Genomic DNA, 18,640 nt, shown 5'->3' with positions numbered 1-18,640 from the left:
AACTAGCTGGCTGACTTTGGGTAGATCACTTAATCTCCATGACTTAGCTTCCTCCTCTCTTGTTTTTTATTTTTTATTTTTTAACATCTTTATTCGAGTGTAATTGCTTTACAATGGTGTGTTAGTTTTTGCTGTATAACAAAGTGAATCAGCTGTGGGTATACATATACCCCCATATTCCCTCCCTCTTGTGTCTCCCTCCCACCCTCCCTATCCCACCCCTGTAGGTGGTCACAAAGCACCAAGCTGATCTCCCTGTGCTATGCAGCTGCTTCCCACTAGCTATCTGTTTTACATTTGATAGTGTATATATGTCCATGCCACTCTCTCACTTCGTCCCAGCTTACCATTCCCCCTCCCCGTGTCCTCAAATCCATTCTCTATGTCTGCGTCTTTATTCCTGTCCTGCCCTTAGGTTCTTCAGAACCATTTTTTTTTTTTTTTAGTTTCCATATATATTTGTTAGCATACGGTATTTGTTTTTCTCTTTCTGACTTACTTCACTCTGTATGACAGACTCTAGGTCCATCCACCTCACTACAAATAACTCAATTTCATTTCATTTTATGGTTGATATACAGTATTCCATTGTATATATGTGCCACATCTTCTTTATCCATTCAACTGTCAATGGTCACTTAGGTTGCTTCCATGTCCTGGCTATTGTAAATAGAGCTGCAATGACAAATAACCCAATCCAAAAATGGGCAAAAGACCTAAATAGACATTTCTCCAAAGAAGATATACAGATTGCCAACAAACACATGAAAGGATGCTCAACATCACTAATCATTAGAGAAATGCAAGTCAAAACTACAATGAGGTATCACCTCACACCGGTCAGAATGGCCATCATCAAAAAATCTACAAACAATAAATGCTGGGGAGGGTGTGGAAAAAAGGGAACCCTCTTGCACTGTTGGTGGGAATGTAAATTGATACAGCCACTATGGAGAACAGTATGGATGTTCCTTAAAAAACTAAAACTAGAATTACCATATGACCCAGTAATCCCACTACTGGGCATATACCCTGAGAAAACCATACTTCCTCCTCTCTTTAATGGGCATAACAATAGGTTGTCAGTAGGATTCAATAGCTTTGAGTATGTAAAGTGAATAACTCAGTGCCTGGCACACAGTGAGCGACCCCAAATGGTCCCTTGTTACATAACAACGCCAAGCACCATTTGCTAAGACAGGGAGAAAGTTCAGTTTGTTCCTGGACTTAATTTCCCAAAACATTCCCAATGACCCTTAAGGTCCTCTTCTTGCTGTTCTCTGCTTTATGCATCAGGGAATAGTTGGCAAAAAACTTTTGAACAGAGGAGGTCAGTAAATGTGGACTGACCTTAAATTCTGCAGTCTCTGAACCTTTGTTTTGATGCTGTAAGGGAACAATTACTTCTGCTTACTCTCTGTGTAGGTGTTTTATGTGACTATAGTTGCTGCAGTGAATTGACATTATTATAATGCTGAGCTTTGGTGGGAGGAAAAACTCCCTTTTTGTAAAGCAGGGGGTCTAGTTATAGGGTTTTTCTGGTTCTACCTGCTCAGGAAAGAGGTGTGTCTTGCAGACCAGAAGAAGGAGCCAGGGGAGAGCTGGAAGGGTCATTCAGGGTTGAGCTCAGGATCTCTTGCTCTGTACAGTGAGGATGTCCAGCATGATGCTCTTTGCTGGGGGATGGGACCTACCGAAAGGAGACTCCAATTTGCATCAGCCTTTGGAAGCAGGAGCATTGTGTCAAGACAGCATGTGAAATGGGGAAAGGCTTGAGAGTTCTGGAAGCAAGCCGACTATGGCCAGTTGATAAACTTCGCTTGGTTGGCCAGAGTGCTTTTTCTGTTTTTGTTTTGTTTTTTCTGTGTTTGCTTCTCTTTTGTTCTCTCTTAGCATTTAGCAATTTGAATATCCCAGCTAGTTTAACTCTGCCACAGGATGGGATGGAAATATTCATATTGGAGCAAAGCTTTAAAGGGGTGCATGTTTCTTTTGGTTAGAGGTAAAATTCATTAATTCATGATTTCATCCATCTATCTATTTATTAATCTATTCGCTCTTCTATTCGTCCATCCATTTATACATCCTTTTATCTATCTATCCATCCAACAAATATTTATTTACACCTGCTCTGTGCCAGGCACTCTTCTAGTCATGGAGATACAGTAACAGACAAGACAGAGAATTGCCCTCAAGGAGCTTACTTCCTAGGGGCAAAAGATAAGTGATAAACAATTAAAATAATATAGTGTATCAGTTGCTGATAAGTGCTTTGGACACTATAAATCAGGGAAGAGGACTAGGGAGTGCTGAGGGGTGAGCAATTTGACAGGGAATTGGGCAGAACCAAGGCTTCAGGCTCCAGCAGTCCTTCCCTAGCAAGAGACTTTTAAGAAAATGCGATAGTATTTTAGAGACCTCCCAAGGCTTATTGTATTGTAGCAACTGAGGCAACTTAGTGGCAGGCAGTTGCCCACTCATGCAGTCATTTAGGGCGTGCACATATACTTGAAGAGGGCATCTGTTATTTTTGCCTGTGTAGCATCAGTCCTCCTTATTCCTGTAACTGCATCCTGATTTTTCCTTGGGGAACCATTCTTCTCCCTTTCTCCTTTCCCTTGGTTTAGGTGGGGCTGACCTCCCTCAAACTCCACAGTGCGCATATGACCCAGGTCTGGTCAATCAGTATATTCATTTCTCCTGGTCACATTGATTGGTTCAGACATAAACCCCTGACCATGTGGCTCTAGTGAGAGCCATCCCCTGGACTTTGCCTGGTGTCACTAGGGAAGAGGAATCTTCTTATTTGATGGATATAATGTGATGAGATATAATTTAAAAGGCTACAACTACCAGTGGCCATCTTTGCCATCTGGGGAAGAGTCTGCCTGAGCATGAAGCCAACAAAAGAGGAGACCTGAGAAATGGAAAGAAATTAAGCCCTGATGATGTCATTGGGTCCCTGGACTTAGCTGAGTCTGGTCCACCACCTACCCCTAGACTATAAGCTTTGTGAGATCATCATTTTCTCAAAAAACTTGTCATTTTGATTTGGGATTCTGTCACGTAACCCAAGAATCCTGATCGACATGGTGCTCAGTGGGTATTTATTGAATAGATAATATCAGAACTTTCGCAGGTAGGAACCTTAAGAGATCTGAATTCCATTCACTTTGTTTCTATTTTCCACATCAGGAGGTTCAATGTGACACCTGCTGTGGCATCTACTGGCTCTTCATATTGACTTTTGAAGCTTTAAAAAGGAATTTTATGTATGTTCGGAGTCATGAAGCATAGGAAATAAGACATGCCCTCTAAGTATGTTTAGATATTGATTTTAGTATGTTTCAAAAGTAATACATGTTCACTCTAGAGAATACAGAAAAGCACAAAGAAGAAAATAAAAGTTATGTAACTACTCATAAATAAATAACTTGGCATGCCCGTTTTTCCTTTGCATCCATGTTTTTAAAATAAAATTGGAGTTATACTGAAGTACTCATAATCTGTGTTTATTTTCATGAAAAATATTTTTTGACTACTTCCCCATGTCAGTAATTACTCTCCTCTAACAACATACTCGACCACAATTTGGAAAGGATTTAACATTACAGAAAAGTACAAAGAACAACATGATAGACACCTAACCTACCACCATGTACAATTAACAACTGTTAATATTTTGTTATATTTGCACTGTCATTTTTAAAAGAAAAACATTATATATGTATCCAATTTTCCTACCAGTGAGTCCTTACTTATTTTTCACCATTGTGAAAAGCATTACGAAGAATATCATTATTGAACTATAACTTTGTATACATCTATCATTCTGTCAGGGTAAAGTCTTAGAAATAGTGAAACTATATCCTAGCCAACACTGGATTATTATAATTCCCATTATTTTTAACAATTACATTGGAGAAAGGTGACATTTTGTTATTGTCTTAATTTATATGTCTTTGATTCCTACTGATGTGAAATATGCTTTTTATGCACACCGGTAAATTTGTAATTTTTCTTTTGTGAATTACATGTTCAGGTCCTGTGTCCTTTACTCATTTGGGGTGTTTCATCTTTTCTTTTTGAGTTGAAAGACCTGTTTCAATATTAAGGATATTTTCATATAGCAAATATATTCTGCTGTGCACCATTTGCCCTTCAGTTTTACTTCTGATGGTTTTTGACATAAGCAGATTTTTACTTTTTCTGTAATAAAATTCATTGGTCTCTTCCTTTATTTTTTCTGCCTTTATGCCATACTTAGAAAATCCTGCCTTATTCTGAATTCTAAAATGATTCACCCCACATATTTTCAAGTACCTTTATGGCTTTGTTTTTACATAAAACTTTTTAAACCACCAGGAATTAATTTTGATGTATGGTGTAAGGTAGGGACATTATGAATTTTTTTCTAAATGATTATCATGTATCAGAACATCATTTATTGACTAATCCCTCTAATGAAAAATGCCAATTTTACCACATACTACATTGCCTTTTATATATTTATATCAATTTCTGGAAATTTTATTCTGTTCCATTTATTTATATGTCTTAGCTCCATTACTGCTCCATTAGAATTTTAATTATTATGTCTTTATAATATAGTTTCCTATCTATTCTCACAAGTGTCCTCTCTTCTTAAAAATGTTGGTTATTCTTGTGTTTTCATTTCTCTAAATGAATAATTCCTAACAGGCATGAACATGAGAACAAACTGTGGAGGTTTTTCATTATAAACCTGCCCAGGGCTCCCATTCCAAGGAATTCTGATTCGGTGGGCCTGGTGTAGGGCCTGGGCATCTTTCAGAAATAAATAGATAAATCACACATATACATACCCATGTAATATATGCATTGTACATAGAGGGCTCCCTAGCTGATGGTGAGTACCGCCCCCCCCCTCCTGACACACACACCCAAGGTTAAGAATCACTGCTCCAGCCCCAAAGGATTAAAATAAAAAAATTTAAAGATATGTTTAAATTTTTTGACAAAATAACTGTTATAATTTTGTAACACTGTCACAGTTCCCCTGTTCTCTCACTTCTAGCCTGTTTCCAAGTGCAAGATGCTCCCTTGGGACCACCTGGGGTGCCTTATGTAATTGGTCTGGGGATTTAGCAGAGGCTTTGGGATTTTTAAAACTCCTCCAGGTCATTTTAATGTTTAGTCAAAGTCAGTGACCACTGGTTAGGAACTCCTTAGTCTTGCCCCACTCTACAGCTCACGTAGAATTCTGTGAGTTAGTGAGGATTTCGATCTGAGCTATGTATCAGAGTCATCTGTGGAACTTAAAATACAGACTGAGTTGAATATCTATGTTAAATACTGGTCACTGGTATTAGAGAAAAATAAATACAATCCTACAGGTGATTCTAATATACAGCCAGTGCCGGATACCTATTCTCCATGCAATTGTCCTTTTTTAATGATCAGCCTTACTTTTTTTTTTTTTTTTTGAGGTACACGGGCCTCTCACTGTTGTGGCCTCTCCCATTGCGGAGAACACAGGCTCCGGACGCACAGGCTCAGTGGCCATGGCTCTCAGTCCCAGCCGCTCCGCGGCATGTGGGATCTTCCCAGACCAGGGCACGAACCCGTGTCCCCTGCATCGGCAGGCGGACTCTCAACCACTGCGCCACCAGGGAAGCCCGATCAGCCTTACTTTTCAGGTGAGAGCCCACCTATTTAAACACATGGGCATAGACTTGACTCCTATAGACCCAGTGTATCATCATTCATTGTGTACTAATAGAAGTACTTCTCAAACCTGAGCATGCATCAGAGCCACCTGGAAGGCTTGCTGGGTCCCACCCACTGCCCGAGTTTCTGATTCAGTTGACATGGGCCTGAAGGTTTGCATTTGAACAGGTTCCCAGGTGATGCTGATGCTGCTGGTCCAGGGACCACACTTTGAGAACCATTGAGCTATAGCATTTATACAAATATTAGACTTGTTCCATGATGGAGAGGTTACTCCACTGTAGTGAGCTTAACCACGGGCTCCAAGCTGTAAGCTGCAGACTCCTGGGAAGTGATGGCGAGATGTACAAAATGCTCCATGCACCTACATTGCTGAGAATCGCTACAAAAAGATTTTATTAAACCTCTAGGATTATAATCTTCAGTCTGACGTTATTGAGGTAACTTGTTACATATCCCCCACTTCCAATCCTGCCCCATTATTGTGGGTGTGTAACTCCTGATGCATGACTGCAGTGGTTGTGGTGCTATATTCAGTTGACATTACACTATGCATAGGGTGAGTGGCAAGGTGTTCCCTGAAGGGTAAAGCCTAGCAACTATTATTTAGGGAAGGACCCATCTCTTAGAATTGGGTGGGCCCATCACTTAGATGGCTAGAGAACCCTCACCCACTTGCCAGCTGATTTGGAAGCAATACCTTTCAACTGTTATCTACAATGGAGCCACATGATCTTCTAAAATGCAACACAGATCATGACACTGCCCTGTGTAAACAATTCAATGGCTCCCCATGACGGTTGGGATAAAATTCAAAATTCTTAACATGGTGTTACAGGTTGAGTTCCCCAGAAAATAGATTCTACGATGGAGTTTAGCATGAACCCTGCTTATTAAGGGGTGCCCTTGGGAACAACACCTGTGGAAGTGGGGGATGGAACACGAGTGGGCAGAAAGGGTCAAGCCAAGATATGGGCCCAATGACAGTCTCAAGCTGACTGCATGAGGAGCTCTGGAGTTAGATTGGTCCATCAAAGTGGTCCTGAGTTGAGCCAAGATGGTCAAGCCTGTATATCCTCAATGAATGCCAGCTGCCCTGTGAAGGGTGTGACATGGGCCAGGCAGCTCTGTGCAGCTGGAGCAATACCTGCAGGGCCTGACAGCTGAAGGCTGGCTGTTGACAGCATGCCCAGCATCTGGGGTATCAAGTTTTTCCTTAAAAGGGGGCTTGCAGGACATGGAAGCAACCTAAGTGTCCATATACAGATGAATGGATAAAGAAGATGTGGCACATATATACAATGGAGTATTACTCAGCCATAAAAAGAAACGAAATTGAGTTGTTTGTAGTGAGGTGGATGGACCTAGAGTCTGTCATACAGAGTGAAGTAAGTCAGAAAGAGAAAAACAAATACTGTATGCTAACACATATATATGGAATCTAAAAAAAAAAAGGTTCTGATGAACCTAGGGGCAGGACAGGAATAAAGATGCAGATATAGAGAATGGACTTGAGGACATGGGGAAGGGGAAGGGTAAGCTGGGATGAAGTGAGAGAGTGGCATGGACATATATACACTACCAAATGTGAAATAGATAGCTAGTAGGAAGCAGTCGCATAGCACAGGGAGATCAGCTCAGTGCTTTGTGACCACCTAGAGGGGTGGGATAGGGAGGGAGGGAGGGAGATGCAAGAGGGAGGAGATATGGATATATATATATATATATATATATATATGTATAGCTGATTCACTTTGTTATAAAGCAGAAACTAACACACCATTGTAAAGCAATTATACTGCAGTAAAGATGTTAAAAAAAATAAAAATAAAAGGGGGCTTGAGTGGTGTAGCACAATGTTTCCCACACATGGCCACACCATTCTTTGCAATCTGGCTGTTGCCCACCTCTCTAGTCCCTTACTGTCTACTTTTCAGGTGCCTTGTTTTTTCTTTCAGTCTCTCAAATTTGTCATGCTCCTTTCTGTCCCAGGACCTTTGCACCTGCTCTCTCCTCTGCCTGAACTGTTTTCTCTGCATTCCTGACCTCTCCTCCCACCCCTTGTTCAGACACTCCAACTCATTCTTTAGATCTCTGCTCCAGTGTTGCTTCCTCTGGGGAAATTTTCTGACCCTCCACCTAGCTTAGGATGTCTGGAATGCACTTTCAAAGCTTAGGCACCTACCAGATGCAGCCAGGAAGTGAGGGACTCACTTCCGCTTCTTTCCTTCAGGTTCCATGTGGAAATAGGCCTGAATGCCGTGGTAAACTGGCTAGTTGGGGTAAGGGAGATGCTTTATATGTGGTGTGCTAATTTCCCTTAAAATTTAGCCCAGGCTTTTGGAAAATTTTGCCCTGTGTCCCTTATGCTAGGTTGGGGCTGGAGTTTAAAAGGAAAAGCAGCAAGAGCCAGAATCAGAGTGAGGGGTCTCAAATGGAAAGTGAAATTTAGGAGGATAAACTCAAGTGTCCTTGATCAGACATGCCTCTTAACCAGGGGTCCTCCTTCTTGTGTTAATCATAGAGATTCATAGTTTCATGCTATTGAATAATAACAATATAATAATAGCAGTAATGCTGCCGAGTGTTCACTATGTGACGTTATGCTTTGTATTGAATATTTACTTGCTTTATCTCACTAATCCTTATATCAGCTCTGGGAGGAGGACTATCATTTCTTTCTGTTGAAGAGACAGGTGCACAGAAGTTAACTACTTTGCCCAGAATCATACTTGTAATTAGTGACAGAGCTTGGCTTTGAAGCAGGGCTGTCTGCTGACAGAACTACCAGGCCAAAGCAGCATGCATCCGGCCCCTTTGATGTGGGAGCCTGCCCAGACCTCCCTGATGGGCTGGAGCCCCTGGGCCCAGGCCCTGGTCCTCAGCAGCTCTTCCAGACCAGCCTCTGCTGTTGGTTCTGGTTCCCCACCCCATCCCCCATTGGCCTCCCCCTCCCACCAGCCAGGCTGCTGGAGTCCCAGCATGCCTCAGGCTGCAGTCGGACTGAGTTATGACATAACTTCCCTGAAAATTCCCCTGTAAAGGGCAAGGGGCCAATCAAATGTGAATTATTCTTATTGTAAGCTCCCCAAAGCCAGGGACCTTGTATGATTTATCTTGGTATAACCCACAGCATTGGGAACAGGGCCTGGCACATAGCACAGTGTTTATGGAATTGACTGGAGTTTTGGAGAGATGGGGGACTAAACACACATACACACACTCACACACCCTGACACACACATTATCCCCACACAAGTACACACATGCACATACGCTACACCTACACACCCTCCACACAGAAACACCTACCCTCTCTACGCACACAGACAGCCTACACACACACACACACACACAGATCTTTTTCTGTGGGTGTGAGTTTGCATCTGTGATCTTTGTCTCCCGTGACACGTTATGTGTATAACTCCATCATTCATTTTAATTATATTATTGTGGGCTCTATTTGGCCTTTGGGTATTTTTGAGACCAAATTAGAAATTTAAAACAGCCATCTTTCTTCCCAGAGAAAATTGTAACAGCCATTGCCCTGGGTGGGGGGCTTATTTTCATGGGAGTCCCTTTTGTTCTGTTTGGAATATTTTTAACCATGTGTGTATATTATCTTTTCAAAGCCTAAAAATAGAGACATTTAAATAAAGAAAATCGCCACCTAGCTTCAAAAACAACCACTGACTTACATAAAAGCTTTTATAACTGGGTTAGTTAGAGATTAAAGTTGAGGCTTGTTCTGGCCAGGTTCACAGGCCCCTGGGGACACATTGCCGCCACCCCCCAGGGAAAGGCAGGCAGCACAGCGGATGACACCTCACCGTTCTGGATGAGCCCAGATGGATATCTCCTCTCAAGCCTGCACTGAGAAGCCTTCTTAGAAGTCCTTCCGTAGAGACCCCGCACATTCATTTAGCTATTCTCTTTGCTGGGTCAGTGACAGATCTACAAGGATTAGGGGAGGTAAGCTCTGAAATCTACTCAGTAGGATGAAAATCTGTCTCTTCATTCTCAGGCTCAAGTGGAAATGATTAAATCTGAGGAGTCAGGCTCAGGGGGCAGGGGTCTGGCTGTAGCCTTTGAGTTTGAAGTTGTGTCGCATCCTTTCCTGTGATTTTAGAACCACTGGCATCTGGTCCCCAGACTCTATGGCAGCTGCTTGGAGCCTTGGAGTCAAACTCAGGGAGGATTGGGGCCTCCAAGGTGGACTGAGTACTTACAGCCAGCTAATGAGAGAGCCGGGGCTTTCTTCTGAGTCCAAGATATTCCTGGAGGGATTAATTTTTATCAAATGACTTCTTAATGAGAGTCTGCTTACCTCCAAATTTGGAGACTTTAAAGCTCCTGAAATTTAAAACTAATCAGCAAGCTGGTTCTGCTTTGAATGTGAGAAGTTCACACAATCAGAAGCTCAAAAGAAAAAAGAACAAGTTAGTAAGAGCCAGGAGCTAGCAGAGTGGAAGACATTAGCTTGAAATTCAGCAAACGGCCTTGCTCTGTATCCCTGCAAGAGGCACAAATGTGCCAGGTCAGGATCTGAAATTGGGGTCCTGGGGGCTGGCTCTGACTTGTAGATGTGTTTTGTGTAGTCCACATATAATTTTAAATTTGGGGAAATGTCATGTACACATGTGGTTTGGGGACTTTGTGAAATCAGAAACTCTGGCCTGTGTTGCAGCCGAGGGGACTGCCTGGAGGCTGCCCCTTTGTAGAGGGCTGTGTGAGCCCTTTCACCACAGTCCCCACCTTTCCCTACGGCCCTTTCAGCTTTGTGTATCATATTACCTGCCTGGCCTTTGTGGGCATTTGAGTTTGAGTTTTCTGCCCCAGATGAACCACACACATGCTTAGAAACACCCATAGGTGGACCATTTTGCAAATTTGGGGGTCATTTAGTAGACAGGTGAGGCCAGGTCTACTCCACTGGGCTATGTTTGGGGAATTCCTTCATTCTAACTCACACTGCTGTTCTGGTTTGGCTGCCCCTATGACTCAAATTCAGTGACTAATGTTTCTCACATCCTGTGATAGACTCTAAGACGGTCCCAAATTATCCCCACATCCTGATACTCATGCCATTGTGTAATCTTCTCCTCTTAACGTGCAACTTACTTCTAAACAACAGAATATAGCCAAGGTGACAGGATGTCATTCCCATGACTACATTACATAAGCCTATAGCATCTGTCTTGCTAACAGACTGTCTTCCCTTGCTGGCTTTGACGGAGCAAGTGGCTGTGCTGGGGAGGCCCATATGAAAGGATCTGAAAGCGGCTGATGGCCAAAAAGCAGCTGGGAACTGAGGTGACTTCTGGTCCACAGCCGGCAAGAAATAGGCCCTGAGTCTGACAGCCCATAAGGACCCAAGTCCTGCCAATAAACTCATGGGCTTGGAGGCTGATTCTGCCCTAGCTGAGCCTTTGCCTGAAATCACAGACCCGGCTGACACCTTGATTGCAGCCTTGAGAGACCCTGAAGCAGAGGACCCAGCTAAGGCCAAACTCCTGAGCCATGGAAACTCCGAGAAACTCAGTAACTGTGAGTCGTTTAAGCTGCTAAGTTTGTGGTAGTTTTTGTTTGTTGTGTAGCAATAGAGAAGTTATGCAGGCTCCCTTTGGATATGGAGTTTCAACAATTACATTCCTTCTCAGTTTGATCCCATCTATGTCTGTAGTAATTTTACTTATTGTATAGGACTGCTCAGTGCTGCTATTGATTCTCCTAAATCTGGATCATGTGCCAGAATAGACTTTTCTTGAGGGGGGGAAGGAGAAGTGTATGCCACATTCAGTTCACACCTCTTTTGCATCATTTGCCAACGTATCCCACAGTAAAATGTGTGTTCTTTGATGGCTGGGACTTTGTCTGGTTCATCTTGATATCAGTGGTGCTAGACATATTGAGTACATGCTCAGTAAATGGATGTTGCATGAATGGACACAGCAGAAAGGTTGGATTACCCTTTGCAGGCCCTTTTTCCTCCAGTTTCATTCTTAATGACGGATCATGTTCTTTGTTTGAAGGTACTAGAGCTTAGAGAATTGACTTCCTTTTGGCATTCATCTTGTTTCAAGATCTTTTGCTAATATAACCAATGCTTCAATTAAGCATTCTAATAGCCAAATGTTTGTGCCCATGTGTGATTACTGATGGGTCAAAATTTGTTCACGATATTACGGTTTTTAATAGTTACTGGAAAGATATTTACTGAATATTCCTAAAAATGTGGTATGTGGGAATGCTAACTTTCCTGCACACTTGCCAATACTTGATAGTATTTTTCTGGATAATCTTTGCCAATTTAATAGCTGGGAGTGGTAGGTTGTTGTTTTTATTTGTATTGATTTGCTTATGAATGAGGTAGAATATTTTAATTAGCTGTTCCTATTTATCTTATAATTTATATTTCACGTTCATTAACTATTTCTCCATTGGAACAGTTGATCTTTATCTTATTGATTTGTCAGAGCTCTTTACATATTATTTGCAAATGATTCAAGCCAGGTTTTAAAATTTAGTCTTTTTAAAAATATGTTTGGAGGAACTTCCCTGGTGGTCCAGTGGTTAAGAATCCACCTTCCAATGCAGGGGATGCGGGTTCGGTCCCTAGTTCGGTCGGGGAACTAAGATCCCACATGCCATGGGGCAACTAAGCCCATGCACCACAACTACTGAGCATGCGAGTCACAACTGGAGAGAAGCCCACGCAACTAAGACCTGATGCAGCCAAAAATAAAATAAATACATAAGTAAATATTTTAAAAAATGTTTTGAAACATATTAATAAGCTTTTACTGGGTGAAATTTACCAGTCCTTTATTTTGTAGTTTCTATCTTTGTTATCACCCTTAGAAAGTGCTTTTCTACCTTCAACATTATATATTCATCTTCCAACCTGTTTTTTCTAGGGAAGTGGGTGAACTTCAGAGGACAAACTTTTATTAAGTTTGGCAGCTGATACATAGACTTGCCCTGGATTAGTAACGTTTTGGTCAAGTATAACTGAAATCTAGTCATGTAGAATCAGACTTGGTTCTTCAGCAGAATCAGGCTTGGTCCCCCAGCAGATCCACACTGATAAATTTCTAACTAAAATCTGTTTCTCCACCCAGGACTCCAGAGATATTCTTCCTCTTGCATTGGTGGTAGCCACTTCATATCTCAAGCTAAGCCTTAGGAATAGAGAGATTCCTTGGAAGACAGACTCAGCCATGGGTGTTGGGAGCCAGAATTGGGTCAGTGACATCGTTAGACATCATTGGACAACAGGCGATAGACTGAACAAGTAATCAAAGTGGAGGGTCCTACAGGAAATGGGAGGTCCTTATACATGATCAGAAACATAAAATGGGATTAGGCATTGATTGGGTACCGACTCAGTGCCAGGTACTGTGTTAAAGTCTTAACATCCACTGTGTGATTTAATTCTCTTAACTCCATGGTGTAGATAATATTGTCCACATTTCGAAAATGAGGGAACTAAGATTCAGAATTTTGACTCAGGTTTGCCTGACTTTGAAACTCTTTCTACCACTCTAGACTGCCATGTCATGTTTCTCTAGATGAATATAGAAATACTCAAGGTGCAGGTTGGCTGCAGCATCAGGAACAGAAGGTCCAAGCTGTGGGGCTAGGTTTCTGGTGAGATGCTTTGTGAGCACTGATTGGCTATCAAGATGGACATAAAAAGAAAGAGTCCGTGGGAGCCTCACAAACTCAGCCTATGGCAGAGATGTACAGTCAGCTGCTCTAGCTTATAACTGCTCATTGAGATTCTTGCTAGAGCTTTTTAACACTCTGCATTTTCTTATCCAGGGATGAGATTGTCCTGTGTTAACCTGAACTCCCTGTAGCAAGCTTGATTTCACCTTCCCCCTCTTTTGTCTGTAGGATTTATGTAATTTGTTTCATCCCTTGGGGATGATCCATAAATAGACCCAATATTCTCTTTAGTGTTGGGTGTTGGAAGTGCTCTGGTGTATTTTCTTGTGCTTATGAATAGGCGTTTCACTTCCCAAGACTGCAGAGGGATAAGATAAATCCACCACAAGAAATCACTGAGAGCAAATATCTCTGAAACCATATTTCATTAATTTATTCCACAAATATTTATTAAGCACTTAACTATATGCCAAGAACCATTCTAGATTCTTGGAATATATCAAGTGAATAGATGCTTTAAACATATCAAATGAACCAAACGGAGAAAGAACTTGCCCTCAAGGAGCCTACCTTCTAGCTGGGCAGGGGAGAAATAATAAAGGGGAGATGAGGTTACAAAGGTCACGGGGTGAGAAGAGCACACAGGACCTTGTACGCCATCATAAGGGCTTTGGTTTGTCCTTTGAACGACATGAAGATCCATTGTAGGGCTCAGAGCAGAGGAGTGACATGATCTGGCATATCTTTTAGTAGCATGTGATGGCTGCTTTGAGAATAGACTATAGTTAAGCAAGAATAGAGGCAGTGAGGTCAGTGAGGTCAGTGAGGTCAGTAAGGAATCAAATGGGAAAATCTTGAGATGATGATAACTCAGACCAGGATGATAAGAATAAAAGTGATGAGTGATTTTGGGTGTATTCAGAAAGTAGAGCCAGTGGGGTTTTCTGATGTATTGGATGTGGGACGTAAAAGAAGGAGAGCAGTCAAGGTTGACATGAGCAGTTTAAAGGATGGAATTGCCTTTAACTAAGGTGAGGAAGGCTGTGGAGGGAGCACCTGAGGGGGAAGATAAGGAGCTTAGTTTTGGACCTTTGAAGGCTTATTTTTTTTAATTTTTTTTTTTTTTTGCGGTACACGGGCCTCTCACTGTTCTGGCCTCTCCCATTGCGGAGCACAGGCTCCGGACGCGCAGGCTCAGCGGCCATGGCTCACGGGCCCGGCCGCTCTGCAGCATGTGGGATCTTCCTGGACCTGGGCACGAACCCGTGTCCCCTGCATCGGCAGGCGGACTCTCAACCACTGCGCCACCAGGGAAGCCCTGAAGGCTTATTTCTTATGCCTCTCATAATATTCTTCAATTAGTGGCTTGAGGTGATGCGAGCTGAGATGACTTAAAAGGGAACTGGGGATGTGTGCAAAGAAAGAGATGGGCTTTGCCCGTATAATCCTTCTTAGAGAGTACTTCATGAGTAAGCTGTGAAGAATCCCATCGCACTGCTGCCATAGTGCTGATGGGTTTCATAAAGTCAGTAAGATTTCCTGAGCGTCTTAAAGCCACAACCATCTTCGTCCTCCCTCCATAGAACTCTAAGGACTCTTTGCTACTAAGCTAAGATGCGGCAAGTGTGCCACTGACGGAGCAAGTACAGACCGAATGGGATTTGGGACAAAAGACCAAGACTGAGTCTCAGGCACAGGGACTAAGACTCAGATTCAGGCTTAAAAATGGTGGTCTCCTCTTGTTGGGGAGACTTCCAGCACTCACCCTTATCTGGTCCTCCTCTTCTCCTGGGCACACCAGAGGATGGCACAGCCCTACCCCCATGAAGTTGGGCAGGGCCATGTGATTAGCTCTGAACACTGGACTGGAATGGAAGTGACATGTGTCATTTTGGGGACAAGGCACTTAATTGCCATGATAAGCCTGTCCCTCTCTCCCCTGCTGTGGTGACCAAGGAGACCTCATGTTCTTGATGGTGCAAAACAAGATGTCAGAGCCTCCATCATTCTGGGTCCCTAAGTGTCTGTATGGAGCACAGCCCTCACTGACCTTGCTGCATATGTACAGTGAGAAGGAAGGAAATATAACGTGTGAAGCTACTGAGATTCCAGAGTTAATATGTTACCACAGCGAAACCTAGACTATCTTGGCTAGAACACCTTCTTTAAGACAGAAGCGAATTACACCTTACTCTATTTTCTCTTTCATCTCTTATCCTTTTAAGAAATATAAAAGTTGCTAACACTCTTCTGATGCTCCTGATAATACATAAGTATATCAGAACTCCCACCCATCCTGAGAGACTCAGCTCTGTGGAAAACCTCACCACTCTCACCCCAAGCAGGGTTAGAGGAATCTTCCTTTCAGCTCTCACAACACTCTCATCATACCTCTGTTAGAGCACTTACCACAATGTATTGAAATGATTTGTGTACATCTATCTCTCCCTCTAGACTATAAGTGTCAGAAGCTTCCTCTATTTCCCCCTTAAAAATTGGGGGAAAATACACCAAATGAAGGATAAATACAGATAAAAGCAGCTGCGCGGAGGCTCTCATCTACCTTTATCTGGCAATGTTTTAGTTAAGGCTCTTTTGATTGCAGGTAACAGAAACCTAGGCTTGCTAGTTTAAGTGAAAAAGGGAATTTATGGGCTTCCCTGGTGGCCGATGCAGGGGACGCGGGTTCGTGCCCCGGTCCGGGAAGATCCCACATGCTGCGGAGCGGCTGGGCCCGTGAGCCATGGCTGCTGAGCCTGTGCGTCCGGAGCCTGTGCTCCGCAACGGGAGAGGCCACAGCAGTGAGAGGCCCGCGTACCGCAAAAAAAAAAAAAAAAAAAAAAAAAAAGAGGGAATTTATTGGAAGGTTATAGTAGTTCTTGGAATCCAAGGGGGAGATGAACAAGCAACTCAAGGAACGGTAGGAACCAGGGCAGCCCTGGGGACCTCAGTGCCAGAACTTAATCGTGGTCCCTCTACAGCTCTGCTGTGGCCCAGCACAGCTTCCAACTCCCAGACTCGGGGTCCAGGAGAGAGAATCCACTTGGGGCAGCTTGGGTTAAGTGTCTGCTTCCCACCAATCACCAATGGCTGGGAGAAATGTCATGCAGTAGAAACATGAGCTGTGGCTTTGCAATATGGGTGATTCTCAGAGATAATGGGGCAGGTAAATCATCTAATAGATGCTCATGTCAGATGATATCTTACCTAACCTTCAGAAAGAGCATCTACTTGCCTCACAGCTCTGTAGACTCTCTCTTGACTTGACACTTCCTGATAAATTCCAACCAATCACCATTCCTGGATCCTGCCTTAAATGTCCCAAATCACCCTGAACTTCTGCAGAAATACCTGGATGCACAATCTCTTTCTAGATACCAGAATGTGCCCAGGAGTTTGGGTGATCTTAGTTGCCCTTATCTGGCTACTCTGTTGCCCCCAGTTGCTCTTCTCTTGGATGTTTCTCAACATCCAGGGCCCTGGGCTCCACTCACGGGCTTTATCAGCCTCCGTGGAGGCTGATCACTCAGCCAAGCTTGACTGTTTAGCTGGGCCTGACAAGGAGCTTCCCCATGTGAGGCCCATAGAAAGTGTTTGTTGAATTAAACTGAAATGGATTACTCGACGCTAGATTGTGTCTCCTCTTACCAGCCTTTTCTGGAATGGAAAACCACAGGCAAACTGGAGTCCTACAGGGAAGAGGGTGTGCAGCATTAATTTTGGAAACAAATCAAACCCCTCCCCCCTCCAAATCCTGGCCATTTATTCTCATTTATTCGTTCATTCATCCATTCAACAAGGATTTTCCTATTATGTCAAGCATTTTCCTAGGTCTGGGTATATTAAAATGAAAAAGATCTTGTCTTGCCATTAACTCAGGTCTAGTGGCGGGGGGATGCAGACATTTAAATAGCTAACTGAATTTCTTGGTGCTAAAACAGGCAGTGGGGTCTTATTAAAAGGGTGTGCAGGGCCTCCCTGGTGGCGCAGTGGTTGAGAGTCCGCCTGCCGATGCAGGGGATACGGGTTCGTGCCCCGGTCCGGGAGGATCCCATATGCCGCGGAGCGGCTGGGCCCGTGAGCCATGGCCGCTGAGCCTGCGCATCCGGAGCCTGTGCTCCGCAACGGGAGAGGCCACAACAGTGAGAGGCCCGCATACCACAAAAAAAAAAAAAAAAAGGGTGTGCACTGTGGAGAGGCCTCAGTATGAATCCTGCCTCCACTACTACTTCCTAATACATGACCTTGGACAAGTTACGTATTTGACCTTTTTGGATCTTAGTTGCTTTATGACAAAAGAAGGCAGAAATCATGTCAGCTTTTCAGTGTTGTATTAGATATACAAATTATCTAGCATATAATAGGTTGTAATTGTAGCTATTAATATCATTACGAAATCCAGGGTTTTTTTTTCTACATACTTATGCCTTTTGCATACTTTCCAGGGTCTACAACATTGTCTGGCACATAGTAAGTCCTCAATAAATATTTTTTGAGTGAATGAACCCATTATTTCTTGTGCGCTTACTTCATATTAGGCATTTGTGTGTGTATCTGTAAAATAATTTTTAATTTAGAGAAAGTACAGTATAAAAGTTAAGACTGTCCTTCGTCTTTGGTATTAGAAATACTTGTGTTCTAAGCCTTGCTATGAATCTGGGTTCTGTTCCTAGAAGCAGAACCTGTGAAGGGGCTTCTTGTGCAAGTGCTGAGACTGTTCTCAGGAGAAACTTGAAAGAAAGAGAGGGAGGCAGGATAAAGCAGAGTGAGTAGCTAGACAAAGATGTGGTGGTTTCTGGAGCCTCCGTCTGGCCTCAGTGCAATCCTGTAGAGAGCTCTGGAGGCTGAGTTGCACCTGAGTCAGTACTGTCTTGAAGAAAGGGAGCTGGCTTTTGTACGCCCCACATCAGTCAGCTATTGGCTGCAGGTGGCCGTGGGGAGGACATCATAATCTCTGAAGCATCTCCAGGCAGGGTGGCTCCCACTGACTTCAAGAAGAACGTGAGTATGAGGCTGTAGCATCAAGATCAGGAGCTGGGTGCTATCGAGGAGACCTGGTGGGGAACTGAGAGCATATGCTGTAGGCTTCTACGTACCCTCATTAAAAGTGAGGCCCCTAAAAAAAATGAGGCCCCTGCAATTTATGACACAGGAGGGAACTGAGGGATCAAGAGCTTATAACTCATCTGAGATCACCTAGCTCTAAACAAAAAGTGAATCCCAACAATTACTCTGTGTTCATAAAAATAACTACCAATTA

Source organism: Mesoplodon bidens, assembly GCF_964165515.1.
Source record: "Mesoplodon bidens genome assembly, chromosome: 15".
Taxonomy (NCBI): domain Eukaryota; kingdom Metazoa; phylum Chordata; class Mammalia; order Artiodactyla; family Ziphiidae; genus Mesoplodon; species Mesoplodon bidens.
This window is presented reverse-complemented; position numbering follows the sequence as displayed.